A 20,321-nucleotide genomic window follows, 5' to 3' on the forward strand; every position below is an offset into this window, starting at 1 on the left:
ACTGTTGCTGCCTGCCCCGGCGCCGCCCCCCTCCCCCCCAACTAGTCTTAAGAACTGGCTTATCCCAGTCTGCCCCAGTTAATTAACCTTCTCTGTGTGACAGCTTTACAAGACTGGACAGAAGGCAGAACACCCATGATGCTATGTGAATTAAAATACCAGTCAGTGGGAATGAATGGCCAAGGATGGAAGCATTTACCCCCACACCATGCCCAGTGCTTAAATCCTTCCAGAGAATTGCTTTGAAAGCGGTTGAAAAAAGTTTAAACATTTTGAAATCATTACTGATCCCTGAAATTAGTTTCTTAAAAGTAGTCTTTAAAGTCACTCTTATATAATCATAATATTTCTGGGCTAAATTTTCCTAGTAAAATCTTGGGTGGTTATAACTCACCACCCTATTCCAAGAGTTTTCAATACTCTCATTAGTTTCTCATTGAAAAAATAATTTTTTTTTTCTGCCTTAAAGTTGAGGCCAAAAATACTCTTGAAGTCTTCTACTCCAAGATCCCTTAGGCTTTCAAAGCACACATATAACTCGCTCCTGCCAAGTGTACAGTAGGAGACGTAACTTCAGGGAACAAAGGCACACAGATGAGTCAGGTGAACGCTGTAATCGGGATCCTGGGGAGGACTGACACTCATAAGCTTTATCTGTCTCTGGGTGACGGATTTCTGTATGTGCTTGGTGACACCACATTCGGAAACACTACTAACAGGTTTTATTTGCAGACGAGACAAGGATGGCCAGCCGAGTTGAGTACATTAGGAATTTTGGTAGGTCACACAGAGGCCCCTTTGGTTCCTGGGCTTTCCTTTCCGTCCTCTCTGCAGAAGCACTTCAAGGAGCTGTTGGGAGAGGTTAGAAAGGCTGTTCTTTCTGTTTGGGCAGGGCTGGAAGACGGAAAGAGGGCTCTGATGGATGACTATGGGACTACCCAGTTGAACCTGGTGCTGTTGGAAGGCTTCACTTTCCCAGTCATAGAATAGAGTTCTGGGTCTTCATTCTGCATAGAAACCCTTTTAAAAGGCGCCAGGGACCAGTGACCTCCCTCCTCCACTCTCCTATTTTGCAGGTGACGCCAGAAGCCAATGAAGATGCCTGTAGGCTTTCTTGGGGGAACCAGGCATTCTAAGCACGTCGCTGCTGTAGGAGTTCGGTTCTAGGGTGGAGATTAGGGTGGGCCCGAGGTCGGGGGGTGCGAGCTGTCACAGAGCCCTCAGGACCTGCACCTCCCTGCTCCCCGGACCCCATCCACGGGAGCCAGGTGGAGGGGATGCATCGGGCCTTCCGTCCACGAATGCAGGACCCGCCCTGGCTGGACTGCGGGAACTTTAGGGGTCTGCCAGAAAGCACCTGTGGTGACGCGGCTCCGGGCAGTTTGTGTTAACGCGACGGTCTCAGCTCCTCCCTCGCGCGGTCCCCGCGTCCAGAGCCGCAGACTGGCTCCCGCCGGCCTGGCCCCCCCCCCGCCGCCCCGCCCTCTGTCGGCGGGGCTCGGCCTCCTTTCACACCTGATTTCTGCTGAGGTCCCCTTTGCTCGCGCGGAAAAGGCAACGTCGAGGTGCAGCCGAGGTTGTGCCCTTGGGGGCAAGGCCGGGGGAGGGCACGAGGGAAGGTGGGCAGCTCCTCACCCGGGAGGTGGTTCGCGATTCCAGACGGACAGACGGACGTCCCGGACAGACAGAGGTCCAGGACAAGCAGGGGTGTGTGTGTGGGGGGGGCGGGGGGGCGGGAGGAGGTGGAGCCGCCGGGGAGGGGCGGTGCCGCGGGGAGCGGAGCGCGGCCTCCCGCCCCCAAGCGCTCCGGTGCCTTAGTCTGGGCGGTGACACCGAAGGCTCCCGCTCGCCGCCGAGCGCTGGCTGCCGCGTCGGGCCGGCCGGGGGCGCCGGGGACCGTGGGGCAGGTGGGGCGCCTCCCCGAGGGCGGGGCAGGGAGCTGGGGCCGCCGACGCCGCGCTCCCCGCGCTCCCCGCGCTCCCCGCGCACCCGCGCTCCCCGCGCTCGCCCGGCTCCAGCGCCGCGCGTCTGGCGGAGCGGGTGGCGGGCGCGCCGGGACTGCCGGCAATGCTGCCGCCGCCGCCTTTGTAGGGAGCGCCGGAGCCCTCCGCCGCGAGAGGTCGGTGAGTTTCGGTTTGTTTCTCTGCTCTGCCCCTCCTGGGTCGGGGGCGGTGAGCGGGGCGCGCTTGGAGTCTGCGCCCCCCAGGCGGTCTCGCCCCGAGCCGGGAAGCGGGAAAGCAGAGCCGCCGCCTGGTGTTTTGAGGGGTGCCTTTCGGTCGGTGGATGGAGGTGGCGGGGCCGCAGGGGTTCCGGGGAGGGGAGCGCGGGGCACGGGGGGGAGGCCCCCGGGCGCGGGGAGTCGCGTTTGTCTGGAGCGCTGGCGGAGTTGGGCTGTCGGCTAGGGCTGGGGAAAGGGGCGGGGTGGGGAATGGCGCTGTCGGCGGCTCCAGCCGAGTCCTCGGATGCCCCCTGGAGCTCTGGTCCCAGGGAGCTGTCTCTTCCTTGCGCCGCGCGCGCCCCCACCCTGCACACACCCGAGTAGGTCCTCTCGGGAGCCCCTGTTGAGCGCCTTCCCCACCCGCAGAAGTTGCCCTTGCGCGCCACTCTGCGGCCCCGCGGCCCCTCGGGGGAGGAGGGGGGCGCAGTAGCGGGCCAGATGTTGGGGGGTCTTTTGTGCGGACCCACGCGTCTGGGGAGCTCGCTCCTGGAAGGGCAGCGGCAGGACAAAGCAGGCTGGACTCGTGGGACGCTGCTCCAGAAGCGGCGCCCCCCGATCCCGCCTAGGGTGGGGGTGGGCGGGGGGGATGTGGCTTGATTTTGGGAAGAGGAGAGAAATCGGCAGAAACGGTGACAGTGACTTGATGAGGCGGCAGGCAGCGTGAAGGAAAGGATGCTCGCGAACGCGGCGCTGGCGTGCCTGGCTGGGCGGGTGGCCGCGCGCCCCGCATTCCCGTGTAACCGGCCTTACCCAGTATATTTTGCTAGTGTGTGTTTGCCCCAAGATGTTATTCCCCGCTTTCTCGTATTTCTTTCCGGAGGGAGGGATTACAGTTGCTAGCCGAAGCGCTACCACCGGAGGAGGACTTGGGGGCGGGGGAGACTGCAGAGGAGTGGGGGGAGGTGGTTATTTACCCTGTGGAGACAATTAGGGAGCGTCCCGCCCCCTGGCCGCCCTCCCCCACCTCGCCAGCGCGCCCGCCGCACCGCCGGCGGCCGAGGGCGCTGGGCTGGCTGTCCGCGCTTCGCGTACCTAACCCTTACTGCATGTATTGCACTGCAGGCTGAACAAAGCTCAGACCCAACTGCGCTTCCTGCTAGGCAGCCTCTCGCCTCCCAAACGCGTACCGTTTCCACTTGATGTCATTACGCGGAAGGGGGTGAAAGGGACTCCGTGACACATCCAGGTAACCCCCACTAATCTGGGTAGCCGCCTGGGGTGTCTCTCTGGGTCATTTGGGCCAACAGTGTTTGCACGGGGCCGATCGGGTGGTTTCTGCACCGCACGGTTCCATTCCTATCAGCCAGGAGGATGAGTGGGGGCTGCTGGAAAGAAATCGCCAATGACTTTAAACCTGCCTTTTGAAGAAGTCATTGAGGGCAAGGCGCAGGGTGCGTTTGGGGTTGTCTACATTCCACCTGGTTTCTTTTGATGAGAATTTTGATACAGTCAATACATCGTCAGTGGTATCTGAATGTGGGGTTTGGATCTGTGCCTGCTTTCTTATCTGTAGTAATATATTTTGGCCTCAGTGGGATAGCCTTTGTTGAAAAGGTAATCATCGTAAGGCTGATTACAAATTTGACCAGTGCTCAACTAGGGCACTGGTCAGATGTAGTGACTTTCTTATGAAATAATGTGTCTCTGCCATCCCTTCCTTGTAAATAGTGTTTGCGAGATCAGTGTGCCAGCTGTAAGTTACTGGGAGGTGGAAGGGAGGGCTGTTGGGGGGAGCAGAAAGAACAGAAAACAGAGCTTTAGTTAAGTTTCCATTTATAAAGCTGTGAACCATTAGGCTCTCAGTCTGCATTTTATCTTTAGGTTGTTGGTTCTTTTCCAAAAACTCTGGCCTGTTCTTTTCTTTCCAAGGATAGTTCTGTTTTGCCGTCAACCTAACCAGATCTGGGGTTATCTTGATAGAGCTCACTGAAAACATAACCTTCAGATGTATTAGGACACCTTGGCATTGTCTCCTAGAGGGCAGAGTCCTGGCAACCTGCACAAGTAGCAGGGGGTAAGAATGGTTATGGACATGGGCTCGGGGTTTGTCTTGTAGGAAGGAGGGGTTGCTGAGGACCATACTGGTTACTGGTGTTCTCACTTGCTCTGCAGCAGTAGCAGCAGCACGGCATCTGTGGCAGGTTCTCTCTTCACCATTTCCCCCCAAATCCCTTAAAAAATAAAATAAAACTTGAAAGATTTGTCATTCACCTCCGGGGTAGTTTTGTTTTGAAAGGTGACTTTAAAAAAATACAGGTGAAAGTGGCATTTATCTTTCTACTCAAAGCATGCAGGAATCCCTGGGAGAAGCGGGTGAGTTATCCAGTCCCAGCTGAAACAAAGGCCAAGGCTGTAGGAAGATCAGGTTTGTAATGCTGTTAGGATTGAGGTATTTTGACAGTTTTTATGTCAGCAATAATGCAGGGTGTGTGCTGTGTTCCTTCAAGAAGAAAAACCACGTGATGGGGTTATAGGGAGTGTAACAATGCAATAGAAACAAAGGGTGTGGTGTGTGTGTTTTTTTTTAACAGAAAAAATAAATACCTCACACACACAATTTCACATGGGAAAACAGCTGCCTGCACATGTAAATGCACGTCCAGGAACAAAGATGGTCATAGTGCAGTGTTAGGTTTCACTGTGGTTTTAAATTGTGTGCAGGGATAAATCATAATAAAATGTTGTATTGATGTTCTATATATATATTGAGGTGGAGGCTCCCCCACCCCCAGATGTCTGCAGTAGAGTGTTTGGGGCAGCCCTAGAGGTTATTAGACCAACCTTTGCCTCCAGAGCTCTTTCTACAACATTCATTTAATTCATTCAGCAGATGTTTATCTAGCACCTAATAGATAATGGGCCTTGTGATAAGGGCCAAGGGGTGAGGGTGGGGTGAAGAGACATAAAAATGAGCCACCTTCAGGGAGCTTACAAGGTAATGGAGAAATGATGACGTGGGAGATTCTAGCTAAGTTCAATGGAAGCTAGAGAGAGAGGAATAGTGGTATTGGACTTCTGAGGAGGGGGCATGTGATCTTTCAGCCTTTACTTGAATGCCTCTTTCATTGGGGAGCTCACTACTTGATGAGTGACTGGGCCTGTTGTTAGAAGGTGACCTTTTCTTCACAGCCTTTAAACTCTTCCGCTGAATTTCACGACTGGTTAGATTTCACTATTGTTGAAAGGTCATTCTGCTTTCATTCTTTGCTCCTTCAGGGTTGTCTGAATCTGCCTATCCTGTCAGCACCCTCTGTATTTCAAGGTTTTATTCAGTCCTTGCTGCACTTGAATTTTGAAACAAATTCTGCTTTTCTGAAGAATCGGATTTAGAAAACAGAAGTGGGGGCGAAGGGCTTTGCAGGTTTTGCTCTTTTTGAAACAGTAATGTATCAGCAAGATAGGTTAAGTTATGCTGCAGTAACAGATAACCTCCCAATCTCAGTGGCTGAGTCCAGTTTCTTTCCTCTGCTGTGTGTCCAGTGCTGTCAGCAGGTGGGTCCTGCTCGTTGCAGTTACTCAGGGACCCAAACTGATGTTGGTTTGATCTCAGGTGTACTGCAGCATTGGAAAGGACTCTAAAGGATCTTGTTCTCATGCCATGATCTGACCCAGAAGTGACTTACATTGTTTCGGCCAGGACTAGTCCTGTGACCCCGTTTAGCCACAGTTCAGTATTTTTTGTACTGAAAAGGGAAAACAGGAGGTAAGTGAGTGGCATTTGTGGCTTCCACAAGTGATGTGGCCTAGACAGGGTTATAAAGTGTGTACCTACTGGGCCTTGCTCAGTGCTTCGAAAGTACTGGGCATTGCACCAGTATCAACTGAATGAATGAATGAATGATGCATATCTTAACGAATTTAGTTCTATCCCAACCTCATATGACTGCACAATGGTCATCAAGTAAAAAATTATAATTTTATCTCTTTCTGCATATTTTGAGTAGTTTATTCTGAAGTGCTAGGCCAAGAGATATTTCCAAGGCTGGTTCTGGGAGGTTCAGTGCTTAGCATTATGTAACAGAGAGGTGGTACCTACAGACTTTCTCTCCCTCACCATCTGCCGCTTATCTAAGACTTCCTGAGTTTGTTTGGAACAGCTCAGGGTAGAAAAAGTGGCAAAGGGCCTACTGTCACCCAGGAGGGAGCCTCACCCAGCAAAGACTGTAGGGCAACAGATAGGACCTAGAGTGGGCGGGGATGTGTGTAAGGTGACCTTGGGTCACACTCTTGTTACATTGATGTTTACTAGGAGCAATTTGGGTGCGAGCTTTCTTTGGTCACAGGACTAATAGAACACCCAGAGAGTTCTGGGGCATTCATACTTTCATCAGCAACCATGGTGACTATGATGGTGTTAAGTTTTTATTTTATTTTATTATGTTTTTATTGATTTTAGAGAGTGAGGGAGACGGAGAGAGATAGAAACATCAATGAGAGAGAAACAGAAACATCAACATCGATTGGCTGCCTCTTGCATGCCCCTTACTGGGAATTGAGCCTGTAACCTGGGCATGTGCCCTGACTGGGCATTGAAATGGCAACCTCTTGGTGCATGGGTTCACACTCAACTACTGAGCCACACTGGCTGGGCTGGTGGTAAGCTTTAAGGGCTTCCTTGCCACACTCTCCTTGCAAAAAGTTGGGTGCTGTGATATAGGCATTGTAAAGAGTTGTGGATCAAGCAGTTAGTGGCTTGTAGAGAGATTTTGCTGTGGGAAGTGCTGGCCACTCAAATACCTTTGTTCATGTTGTAATAAGTACATGCATGGATTAGAAGTCCTCTTTATAAAGACAGGTCTCCATAGACGGGTGACATGGTGAACTGTTAGCCCCCGAGTCACAGTGCCTAGAGGACATGTGTTGGCCTAAGAATGCAGAGGCTGCCCTCTGGTCCAGCGTCCCTTGAGTGACAAAAGATTGCATCCAAGAAGGTTCTGAAGTGGGAGATGAGCAGCCAGGAAACCAGCAGGGGAACCAGGGATAGCCTTGCCCTCCAGGAACCAGCGCAGGGTTGGGCTGAGAGCGAGACACAGACTGAGAGGGAAAATGAAGCCCTGAGGGACTAGTCTTGGAATATATTTGGGAAGCTCCAAGATACATTTCTGTACTTTGTTTGGCCTCTGACGCCCATCACTTTAATTTCCTAACGAAGCGGGCCTCCAGGTAGAGGACACTTGTGGAGTGAATGCGGCCTGGCGCTGCCCCACGCAGGTCGGGACGCAGGAAAGGAGGAAGGCGTTGGCTTTCCTGCTCCTTCCCGAGGCTTCGGGAGCTGCACGGTGTGTTCCAGGGGTCAGCCTCAATGGTTGGAATCACGGTTTGGATAAAATAAGCACTTGTTCTATGTTGAAGGATTTTCTGCTTCTGGTTAACTTACTGTCCTTGGAAGATTTAAAGAGGAAGGCCTCGCGTCATATATGCGGCTCGCGTGTCCTTGGGTGGTTCTCAGCCTGGGATTTCCTGGCCTAGACCCTGTGTGGCTGTGGAGGCTGGGGGGACATTCCTTGTGGAGTTGTGGGGGACTGCTTGTGCTCTGCTGGGAGTGGAGGGGGTGAGAGGGGAAAGATGCTTTATTCGCCACTTGATTTGTTAATTCCTGCACAGATTAAGCTCATTGCCAAAGTTCTGCATGATAAAACTCTAACGTCAGAGGCATTTCCTGGGGTATCAGACCTTCATGCAAAAAGGGTGAAATGCTGATGGGCCCCGTGGGGCAAAGTCTTGATGCGGAATCACAGATGCTGTTCTGTGCTTTCTGTGATTCTCTTTTCTCTTTCTGCTCCTCTCTACCCCCATCTTACTCCTACCTACCAAGGAAGTGCAACTTTTCTGGCTTAGTTCCCATTTATAAATCCAGATAATCACACTTGATACACTCCTCACTGAACTTCTATAAGAATTGATGAGATTTTGGTAAAAGTTTTGACAGATACTGTGGAAATAGGAAGCATATTATTAATATTGGTATTCTATTTATAAACAGGTTACCTCTCCCTCCTTAGTGACAGTCCCCACATTTCCTTTAATTTCCATCCCTATAGCCACAACCTAGCTGACTGTGGGCTATTAGAGTGGGTACCCTTACTCCTGGCTTTCCCACCACCAATTCATATTACAAAATACCCTAACCCTTAGGATGGTAGACTGTTTTAATTTTTCATTCCCTTGCTTAACTTTAAGTGGCTTCTGTGGCTTTTTTTTTTTTTTTTTTTGGAGGAGGGAAGAAGTTCATATTCTTTCTTTTAAAGTTATCCCCAGCTTAACCTCCAGACTTCCTTTCCAACTTTGACTTTCACTCTGCCTGACTTCAAACCGCCCCATTAGCTGGGTTGATTAACCCACTGTTCCACAAAAACGCCTTGCATAGCCTCTTTCTTAATTTTGGAACATTCTGTGGCCTATGGTGTCCTCTCCCTATACTCCATCTTTAAAGGTACACTCCCCTCTTAACTTGTTTAAAAAAGTTAACTATCACTTTAGACCCTAGCAGTCCTTCACTCCTTCAAAGTTCTTTGGCAAAATTGCCTCCATTTTTTCATTTCATCCCACATTCTTTCATTCATTCTACAGAGGGCACTTATCATAGATTGTCTTGTATCACCACCTAAGATTGATGTGCCTTTTTGTTTCTGTTTAATTGCAAAGAACAAACCCACTCAAGCTAAAGGGAAGAGTATTGAAAAGATGTCTCAGGGTGTCTTTTGTCATCAAGCCACGTATCACAAGAGTCCAATGAGAACAGGACTTCCAGTCATTGCTCAGTTGGGGGAGAGGGTGAGGGGTACAGTTCTATCCAACGGGCCTTTGAGCTGGCAGATGTGCAGATCAGGACCAGCAGATCTCAGTTCCTTTGCAGGATCCTTAAAGATAAAGACGGGATGAAGTTTGACCCTATTTGTACCCCCCCCCCCCAATGTTTGTACAAAGTAAGGGCTCAGTAAATAACCGTTCACAACACAGAAATGATTTTGACCTGCTGTGATAAAGGAATTATAGATACTTTTGGTCTGTAGATTTAAAGGAACTTAAAGAGAGACTTATTTTTAACAGCTCTGCCTACTTGCATTAATAATGATTAGAAATTGAATCAAATTAGAGCTGCCAGGCTACAGCGTGCATACCAATGGTTGGGAGGCGACCAGTCTCACTGAGGATCATCATTCTAACAAAATGAATTGTTATTGGCAGTCTGTTTTTCAACTTCAATTAGCCTGCTTCTTCCGAAACAACAACCACCAAACTACTCTCTCCTTGGTGACATATGGCCAGCAGCATTGGAACTTTGCACCCCACCAGGTTACCCCACAGTCTCGAGGAGCAGACTGTGTGCTGTTTGGGTTTGACACCCGTGGGTAACAGTTGCCCAACACTGGCTACCACATCTTTCTTCCTAATTAACTTGTGGCCAGAGTTTGTGATAGACATCTGGTTTACCTCACTACTTTGGCATATTCACCCACATGATAGAAGCTCTTCTTTAACACCCAGGATGCTCGATCATTATGGATAGTGTTATTATGAAAGAGGAAATGTGTTCAGCTGCTTAGAGAAAATGGCCAGGAATACATTAACATTAAAATGTTCTCAGCTTGACAAATAGTGAATGGAACTAAGATAAATGTCCCCAAAACAAAGTATTTAGTGTGATTTTCTTTTGCAGTCCTATTGCTCTAGGGTAGGTTTGCAAATTGCTTCCTTGCAGGCTAATATGAGCTTAAAAGTGGTTGGAGAGCACTGGATAGATCTCTGTACTTTGTTGAGAGAATTTGCCCCCTTGTTGCCTGAGATGTAAGGATTACTGTCATTTTAGGTAATAGCTAATTCAACCATGCAGGTAGAGAGCCATTTTTAACTAAGGTAACTACCTGCCAGTCCATCCCTGCTCCCCACTAACACTTGAGAATCCATCTATTCACCTGTGGTGGTGGGTAAAATAGCATTTGAAACACTGAACATCGGTGACTTAAGTACACAACTGTATTTATTAAATTTATTTAAATATTGAGTGCCTTCTGTTTGCCAGGCCTGATTCTGCACAATTCTAACTAAAGCCTTGCTGTAACTTAATATGTGAACTTAACTCATAGTTAATTTGGTTTTCTGCTTTTTAGGCAATGGCAAAGCTAAAAGGGCAGAAAATAAAAGAAATGCGTCTGATACTTTTCTCTCTCAATTCTTGATCCCTTACCATATATGCCCACCTTATTGATCCTAATTCAGCTGAGTGGTTAAAAACATTTTGTTGATTTTTTTAGAGGGGGGAGGGGGAGAGAGAGAGGGAAAGAAAAAGAGGAGAGGGAGAGAGACAGAAACATCGATTTGTTGTTCCACTTATATATGCATTCTTTGGTTGATTCTTATATGTGCCCTCACCCGGGATTGAACCCACAACCTTGGCGTATTGGGACAATGCTCTAACTAAATGAACTACCTGCCAGGGCTTCTAAAAACATTTTGAAGCGAGATGAGTTTGGTTTCAGATGTGAGCTCTTCCATAATGACCTTGAGTGAAGGAGGTCTGCCTGAGCCTTTGTTTCTTCATCTATAAAATGGGGAACAATCTACCTACCTCTTGAGTTACTGTAAGAGTGAGATCATTCACGTACAACGTTGTCACACACACTACATAAATGGCAGGTGTGACTGACGTCTATGTATTCACCGTCTACCACCCACCAGCCATTGTGCTGGTCTCTGGAATCTCAGATGAATTGTCATGGTCTGAACGGAAGAAGCTCTTAAACTAGCCAGGGAGATAACCACATCCAAATAACGACATCCTTTGGCCTTTATGAGGATTTCTTTTGTGTCATTGTCACTGGAGAGCCTTTGTAAAGCTTTGTTTAAATGGCCCAGAGTTGAAAATGATAGGCCTTCTCAGGAGGAAGCCAGAGAGAGCCACTTTTAAGACACCCCACAGCCAAAGAGCACCACGTTGTTTTCTCCTGTGTGCAAGCCAAGGACCTCCTGTAGGGAACCTAGGGTCTGGACTCAGTTTGTCCAGGACTAAGAGGATACCTGAGTGGAGGCACTTTCCATTTTAAAACCAGCACAATCCCAGGAGAACCAGGGTAGGCTGGTCACCCTACTTAGGGGTCCTGGCCTTTTCTGTGATTGTTCGGAATCTGGAATCTGGCTTTGTGTACGTTTTACATGGTTAGAGGCACAGCCACCCTTAGAGAAGAGGCAGGCGCGGGCAGGCAGGATAGACAGGTGGAGACCTGCAGTCGCACTTGCCATTTATGTAGTGCGAGTGACGTAGAAGGCAGCGCTGGCTGTATGTGAGTGATCTCACTCTTAATAGCCTTTCCCTTTACTTATGAATCTGCCTTTTGGAATAGGATTTTTATTATTTTAAAGAAGAGAGCTGTTTAATAAAGGCAGGAAAGCTAGACTATACAATTTAAACATAGAGTTAATGGGATCTTTAAGAAATTACAGTTAAACAGTGGTATTTGCTGTGCTTGGTAGGGTTGTGGCACAGGGCTTGGTACATAGCAGGCGCTCAAATACTCGTTGAAGGAATGGTGGGATCAATTTGTTCTTCAGAAATAATTTCAAGAGCTGAGTTCTAGTTTAGGCTGGGTTGGTACTTATAGGATTTCAGTCTGGGCCCTTCGAGAGCTGATTGGAAAATGCATGAACCTAGACCTGCTCTGGGTTTCTCGTTGCACTGATGTCTTGAGTGTATTTATGTATGAACTGTGCTCTTCTTGACTATTTTTTTTCTTCTTGGTGGAACCACACGGTGCTAGCAGATGAGTTGCCTTGCCCTTTTGCAGGTAGGATGCTTTTGGAACGTGCCCATGTTATGAGCATGAGCATAGTGGGGACCGTGATGGGGGTGCTTGTGTACACAGTGCCCAGTGCTTTCCTCCCAGAGATAAGGGAGAGACTTCCTAATGTGTCTGTTCATGCCCAGGAGGGGCTGGGAAGGGAACCAGGACTGTTCTGTTCTACTGAGTGTCGATATCTTAAGCTCTGACTCCAATTTGCTGGTATTCCTTCCCTCTGAATCTCTAACTGGTGGGATTGATGGTGTGGGGGTTCAGAGCTAGTCACCCCAAGATGTGCTTCTGTGATTTGTGGGTTGTTTTGAGCTAGTGGCAATTTTAGCTTCAGGTTCGAGAAACTTCTACCCTCCCCTTTAACTTACCTAGAACTTGAAATAGGGGCACTGGCCATAATAAGAGATTATCAGGGAACATTTTTTTTGACCCACCTATGTGGCAGGGCAACTTTTATTTACTAAACACTGCTCTTGGCATCCTACAGTGACCCTTTGAAGCCCCCAAGGTGCATGACCTGCATGACCTCATCCTTAGCTCAGGATGTCTTAGGCACCTCGATCCCCCTTTCTGTCTCTGAACTTCTGCATGGTGTGTGTGGGGGTGGCTCTCTGACTTTCTCATGTGCTAGGGTTCCCGTGCATATGTATGTATCAAATTCGGTTATTTTCTCTTGCTAACCTTGTCTTGTGTCTCATTTGATTATTGGACCAGCCAGAAGAACCTGAAGGGTAGAGAGAAGTTTGTTCCACCTCCTCAGTGGCAACTGATACGACCCTTGGATAAGCCACCACTTTTCTACTGTTTAGCTGATGCCTCAAATAATAACCCTTTGTGTTCTGTTTCTTCTTTGGAAGTGCAGCTGTTTATCTGGGGATGTTAGGTTGGTGCAGGCTGGACCTGCAGCCGATTGCCAGCAACGGTAATGAGCTGGCTGGTCACCAGTTCTGTGAATCCCACGCACAGAGCACCTGAAGGCAATTGCTAGACATTTACGTCACTCTTTCAGTCAGATTTCCTTGTAATTGTTACGTATGCCAAGATATATTCATTTAGGTTCCCTCCGCGATAAGCCGGCTTTCCTCATGGTCTATTACCTCGTCTAAGAAAAAGGGGAATCTTTTAGACAAACAGGATTTATTTAATAAATAACCTTTATTTCTGTGCACAGAATGCTAAATACCAGCTCCAAGAATTAGTGTTTCTTTGCGGAGTCAGTAGTTGACTTATTTTTTCTAACATTGAAGTCCGGTCTATCAAAAATTAATCGTTCACACACCTTGGGTTTATGACAAAATAATAAATAAGGTATTTGAGAATTGCATCCCTTGGTGGTCATACTTCCCAGTGAGAAAGTCATTGATTTATGGAAAAATATTTTCACTAAGTAGTTAAAAAGAACACGCCAGATTTTACCCCAGACTTACTTCACCTTATTTGTGGAACCTGTCCGTAGCTATGGCAAAACCTCTCTTTACTGTGCTCCTTAGGATAACTTTAGAATTCCTGGTAAATGAGCCATGAGCCTGAACGGGGTTCGGCCTAGTTCCAGTGGCCTCCGCTTTGGTGTCATTCCCCGCCCCTGACTTCCCAAGGCCGCGGGCTTCTGTTACCGCTTTCGGGAGAGGCGAGGAGGTTTCCCTTAGGCTAAAACCCTAGACGTGAGTGACTGCTGGCCTGCAGCCTGCATTCTCACCCCACCGTCGGAGGAAGTGGCTCTGACTCCCTGACCCCCTCTGGGGGCTGCCGGCCTCTTCCCTCATTTTAACTTCTGAGATTCTCACTTGTAAAGAAGCAAATTTCTTCCTTTTATGAGGCTTTTTAGTGCTATGTGACTGGGGTCGTTCGATACGATCTATAGTACTTAACAGCTAAATAGGCTTTGTTTTCCCAAAGCTGATCTCAGTTCAAATAAGACAAGTAGAGAGAGAGACAACAGTTGAGGGGGGAAGACTGAGTAAAAGGGACAGTGGGGCCCGGCCGGCGTGGCTCAGCGGGTGAGCGTCGGCCTGGGATCCAGGAGATTGCGGTTCGATTCCCAATCAGGGCACATGCCTGGGCTTCAGGCTCGATCCCCAGCAGGGGTGTGCAGGAGGCAGTCGATCATTAAGGACTCTCTCATCATTGATGTTTCTATCCCTCTCTCCCTCTCCCTTCCTCTCTCTGAAATCAATAAAGATATATTAAAAAAAAAAAAGTATGTGTCAGAATCGAACCCAGGACCCTTCAGGACCTTTCAATCTGCAGGCCGATGCTCTAACTATTGAACCAAACTGGCTGGGGCAGGAATATGGTATATATTTTTTAAATATCTTTATTGATTTCAGAGAGAGGAAGGGAGAGGGAGAGAGATAGAAACATCAATGATGAGTCATTGATCGGCTGCCTCCTGTACGCCCCCTGCTGGGGATCAAGCCTGCAACCTGGGCATGTGCCCCAACTGGGAATCAAACCCCAATCTCTTGGATCCTAGGTCGATGCTCAACTGCTGAGCCATGCCCGGCTGGGCTGGACTATGGTATTTTTAAAATTTAATTTTAGCTTCAAAATCAAGAACAACTGTTTTACATGGTGATGTTGGCTGTGTAATTAAAAACATCTTGCCAAAAGCAAATTACAATTGTTTTTAATAATGTTCTACAAAATGACATGGAAGTTGATCAGATATTTTCTTTCCCAAACTAGGTTAGATTCCACAATTTATAACAATTTTGGGGTTGGGGAAACTAACTATAGTAAAATATAATAGTATTTATTTTATGCTTCAGGCACAGTGCTAAGGGCTTTAAGTGTGGTATCTGGGAGGCAGTTGAGTCTGGAAAGTTAGGTGACTTGTCCAAGGTCACGTGGTGAGTTTATGCCAGAGCTGGGATATGCCAGACCCTGACAGTCCATGTTCCTTAGTGCACCCTGGGACCCGCATTCATAATTGGGATTAAGAACTGAAAAAAGTGAAGACTTAAAGCAAACAGGTTCAGTGTAACATAATTTAAGTGGTCTGACGTCTAAACTATCCTGTCTTTGGGAACAAAGATGGATGGTTTTGGTCAACCACCGCATCAGTTTGATATTGACTTTGAGGCCGAGCTGTTTGAAAGAGTCGGTGATGGGTATTGTTGGGACATTTGCAGTGAGATTTCTGCTTATTACTGGAGCTTTGCCCCATGCTAACACGTTTCTGTAAAGTCTGGTGTTGTGAAATGTTTCTGGAGGGACCACTTGACAGAATGCTGCTGTGTGAGAGATTCGATCAGATGCTGGGAGCTGGAAACTTTCATGACTACAGCATTAAAAAATATGTTTCAACAAAAAACCCCTCCTACCCTACCCCAGTTACTGTTTTCCCCCATATCAGAAAGTGGAATAAATCATATCTTTTCATTTTGTCTTTGCTTTGTTCATGAAGTTCCCTTTCCATGGAACACTCCCTTCCAACTCCCCCCCAAAAAACCAAAAACACAACCTCCACAACATCTTGATGTAAAGCTGTAAGTATATTCTTCAAGATTTCCTTCTCATTTCACCTGCCCGGTGGGCCCTCCCCCAACTTTCTCAGGCAGAATTAATTTTCCTTCCATTTGTTCTTTTTAATCCCACTTACCCCTGTGTCTGATAATTCTGAATATGGTTGCTTCCCTGCTCCATTGTGAATTCTTTGTCTTTAGGGACCTTGCTTTGTTTAGGAGTTTGGATGAATGAATGGAGGAACAAAGAAGCAAATGAATGAACAAACTATCGATAATGTGGATTTGTGGGGATTAATTAGAGTGTATGTTAGTGGAAAATGGCAGTAGACTTGAGCATTGACCTGCTATGTGATTGTGGCAATTGGCTAGATGCTTACCAAATTTCAACATTATTGACATTTGGGAACCCATAATTTTTGTTGTAGGGAAATTGCTCTGTGCACTGTGGGATGTTTAGTAGCATCCCTGTACTTTACCCGCTAGATGCCTGTTGCCCAGTTGTCATAAGCAAAGATGTCTCTAGACATTGCCAAATGACCCAGGAGTCAAAATGACCTCTGGTTGACAACCACTGTACCAAACTACTTTCTGCATCTACATACAACAGGATGTATGGAGAGATGAGAGGTAGTTAGGAGTGGGTGCCTTTCCCACACTTGCTGTCTTTCTCTTATGCTGGCCACCTGCAGGGGTGTAACAGAGAACTCTGAAGCCCTAGAGTGTGATGGAGCCACAAGGTGGAAGGAACTGGGTCCTGAATGACAGTGTGGAGTAGAGCCTCCCTTACCAAGCTGCACTGGAATGCAGTGTGAAGTAGAGATTAAACAATCATTGCCTTAGGCCAGTGAGGCTTGGGGGTGCTTATTTAGGCAGGCAGACTGCCTTGCTTAAAGTTCAGTCACACTTGGCATGAAGAGATCTTGCCGAAGCAGCCATGCTTGTATTCCAACTAGTGAATAAAAATAGAGCTTCCAACCTTGGGAAAAGAGAGTTTTTTTTTGGTTTGTTCTTGTGTAGCATCAGTCCTATTGCCATAATTCTTATAATTTCTATTTTTATCAGAAAATAGATGATGATAAATATGAATATGTTATTCTGCCAGTCTAATCATTTTGACATGTCAATAATGAGCAGCTTTGAGCTATAAATTATTTCGGTAAAAGATAATAAAGCATTCAAGTGTCCTGGCAGTTTTCATTTTACTGTGTATGAATATGTACCTGCAACACAAGTTCAAGTTGAGATATTTGTGGCAATTTATGTATAATGCGTTCTAACAATTTTGAGGGAAAATGACAGATGTTGATAGTCCCCAGTCACAGCTCTCCCCACACCGTTCATAGATAAATTACTGTATGATGTGATAGGCTTTGGAACGGACTCTCATATCCTCAGTGCTGCCGAATGCTGTGGATTAGTGTCCTTTAAAAAGCTGAACTTAAAATCTTGCATGTCAGACTCAATTCAGTGCATTGTTCTAGATTTCTTTTGCAGCAATTAATTGTATTTGTGGTTGTGTCTAGGCAGAGCCACTGGCCAAAATGTGTAAGTCAACCAGCTTCATTTGGCACCCATCTGGATGACAACAGTGGGGTTGTTTGTGGGAAACAATGGCTGTTTGTGGGCCCGCTCTTGATGGCTGAAAGCTTTGTGTTTGATTCAACGGTCCATTTTCACAGCATTCAATCCATTGTACAAAGAGCCACCCCCAGTGAATTTCACCCTACCTGTCAGTCAGTCAAAGGATCCCTGTCAGGGATTAGAGCAAATCTCGCTTGACAATTTTAAGATGGTAACGTCTCTCTTTCTAGTATAAATCCTGCTAGGCATCTGAACTGCCAAATATCTGATTCCTGTGGTGTTGTGTTTTTTTTCCCCCCATAAAAAACATTTTCACAATGATACTAGGACTAGCTAACACGTATGGCACTAATTATGTGTGTGCCCTGCTGTAAGTGTTTTGCATTATAGTATATGCATAATTCTCACAAAGTCTTATGGGGAAGGTACTATTAATATCTCTAATTTATTTACAAGAAATTGAGGCACAGAGAGGCCAACTGACTAAGGTCATGAAGTGAGTAAATGTCAGAGCTGGGATTAGAACCCAGCCCCGAATGGCTCCAGAGTTTGTGTTAGAAGCCACCAGGTGTGCTACCGCAGACTTTTCATTCTGTTAAGGACACTCACTCTCTCTGAGATGCCCTGTATTTTCATGACTTCAGCTAACATCTGTGTATGTTGATTAAAAAGAGTTATTGATATTATTGCAAAAGTTTCTTTCTTTTTGCGTGGGCTGAGCATAATTTCCCAAAGTAGCTGTCAGCTGATGCTCTTGTGTCTTCCATGACTCTTGGCATAATGCTTCCTCGTAACAAGGTGCTAACTTCCTTAGATTTTTCATACAGAGATGCTCCTTTAAGAGGTTATCCCTGTAGGAGTAGGAACACAGGTACACAAGGAACTCAAATGCCAGGTGGCACTGGATGAGTGCTATTGGAGTTCAGAGGGGGAAAGATAACCTCTTCCTGGAGGCTTCACGGAAGAGGTGGCCTTTGACGATGTCCTCAAAGGGTAGGCAGTAATCTGGACATGTGGGCAGGTGGAGTGGCGTTCCAGCAGAAGCAAGGAGGTGGTAGGGGAGGGTGGATCTTACCTTCTGGACAACACCTAATGATCATAGAGCTGTGAGCCAGACTAGTAGGAAAGGTTGGTGGGAACAGGGACTTTGGATTTGTTTGGCAGGAAGCAATCAATGGTTTGGGGGCTGGGAAGGATGTGGGTATGAAGCTGTGCATTCCGAAGTTTAATCTGGCAGCAGGCGATACGGATTGGAGCAGGAAAGGACAAAGGTGGGGAGACCAGCCAGCCGAGATCCAGAGAAGATACAGTGAAGATCTCCACCCCAGGGGAGGGTGACAGAAATGGAAAGAATGCATGAATGAAAGACATTTTAGAGACAAAATTAGTAGAATTTTGGAGACTGGTTAAATGAGAAGTGGGAGGTAAATAGGTTTTCAAGTATGAAGTCTTGGGTGGATAACAAATACAAAATTGCACGGAAAAGGTCAGATTTGGGAGAAATCAAGGGTTCCCTTTGGAAACGGCGTTTCATAGACATAGCAGAGCTGTGCTTTCGAGAGTAATCCCATCCAGATGGTCATTATGAGTCTGAGGTTGAACCACGTTGCCAAGTGGAGGAGAGGGCCTCTAGGGAGCCGGCTGTGGAAGGACACAGGCCGAAAGAATAAAGTCTGATTTCTGGAGCAGAGGACACACATTTATTGAAAACTAAGAGTGAGGTGTGAAGTGAGGTGTGACTTTGCGTTATGGTGTAGCTTAGTTTATATATTTGTTAACCCCCAGTTTTGTTATGATTTCTCCTAGATTTAAAGTGTTTTACAGACAGTGCGTGGAGAATGTTCCACATGGAACCTTGCCTGGAATATTGGGACTCTGGTTGGAAGACCCTCTGCTCATCTCATCTGATCTGGCTGCTAACACATCAGCCCCTAGACATGCTGCGGGCTAACCTTCTTTCCTCCCTTTAGGATGCCACCTTCTCTTTCTTCCCCTGTCCTTCTGTTCAAATCTTAACTCTTTCTTTAATATGCCACTCATGTCCTCTCTCTGAATCCCAGATCACAGCAGCCACCAGTGACCACGGCTGCCGCCTGCATCTCATAGATCTTAGTGTGCGTCCTGGGGGTGGCCAGCTGCTGACCTGGGATAGATGTGGGTCCTTTGAGGGCTGTGCCCACCTTATGCATATTTGCATTCCAGGTACCCCGTTTATATATTTTTCACCAGTAAATGTCATGAGCTGTTCTATCTCTAACTAGTTCTTAATCTTCATAAAGACGTCAGCAATCTTCTACTTTTTTAGTGTCCCCCACGCTGTTTGGATTATGGTATCTTCATGCTACTGGTTGGTTAAGGACTGTGTCATCAGGGAATTTTCTTTTCTCTTTGGGGACCCAACATCTTGCTGGATGACTTGTGTACCTGCAGCGAGAAGTAAAATATATCGGTAACCACCGTTGGCTTAGTTTATATTTGTCTACTGTTCAAAAGACATATTGATCGAATTGGGGCACATTACCCTGAGTTTTGCCTTTGGTTTCATGTAAGGTGTTGGGGGTAGGTTTTCAGGGCCCAAAATACTATACTCAGCACCCAAATGGGTAAAACAGTGAGAGAAGCTCAAAATTAGTTTTAACATTTCTGAAATTAATCAGACACAATTCACCTAGTGTGGTTTGAGGGATGGTTGTGAATAAACTGAGTGAACTCTGCTTGTTAAGATAGATTTGGAAAATACTTGGGAATGCAGTGGCTCTAATTTTCCTTTTATGGGAACTGTTTACTGAAACAATCTCGTCAGCCTCAAAGCCTCTAGTAATTAGTACCAACTAGTTAGACTCTGCTGCCCTGCACGCTGGCCTGTTCCATTTTCTCAGAGAAAAAGTCCACTTTATTTGGGTTTTGGAGAAAGAACTCTTATGCTTTCAGAGAACATGTTAGTGGACTGATATTTAAAACTGGCTTCTGAATAATCAGAGTTTAGTGTGTTGGCAGAAAAAGAAGCACATGGCGCTGGAAGGCCTCCCACTGTGAGATAGGAGGCCTACCCTCTTTTAAGTAGCAGATTGCAACATTTTGAGTAAAATTTTAAATATTGACTATCTTTGAGTTGAGTTTATAAGTTAAAGAGGTAATTGCTAATGTGGACTTGGCAGTAACTCAGTCCAGAGCATTTTGTGAAGCTCTATATAAGTTACCCAATTTAATTCTCAGAATCATTCAGCAGTAGGTTCTGTTTTTGTCCCCAGTTTTTGGATGACCAAA

The 20,321-nt window shown here is 46.9% G+C and overlaps 1 protein-coding gene across 5 annotated transcripts in view; it reads left to right on the forward strand.

The window, feature by feature from the left end:
* Positions 1-1,521: 1,521 nt before the first annotated feature.
* The window catches only part of RNF152 (ring finger protein 152), a 67,692-nt gene continuing 48,892 nt past the window's right edge, over positions 1,522-20,321 (forward strand). The window contains exon 1 of one of the 5 annotated variants that reach the window (XM_081150218.1): positions 1,522-1,690. The gene's annotated coding sequence lies outside the window, so the exon portion shown is untranslated. Of the gene's footprint in view, positions 1,691-1,959; positions 2,124-3,269; positions 3,405-20,321 lie in introns of those variants that run through there. The other 4 variants (XM_081150221.1, XM_081150217.1, XM_081150219.1 and 1 more) reach the window with 4 other exon arrangements.

Source organism: Miniopterus schreibersii (assembly GCF_964146895.1).
Source record: "Miniopterus schreibersii genome assembly, chromosome: 10".
NCBI lineage: Eukaryota > Metazoa > Chordata > Mammalia > Chiroptera > Miniopteridae > Miniopterus > Miniopterus schreibersii.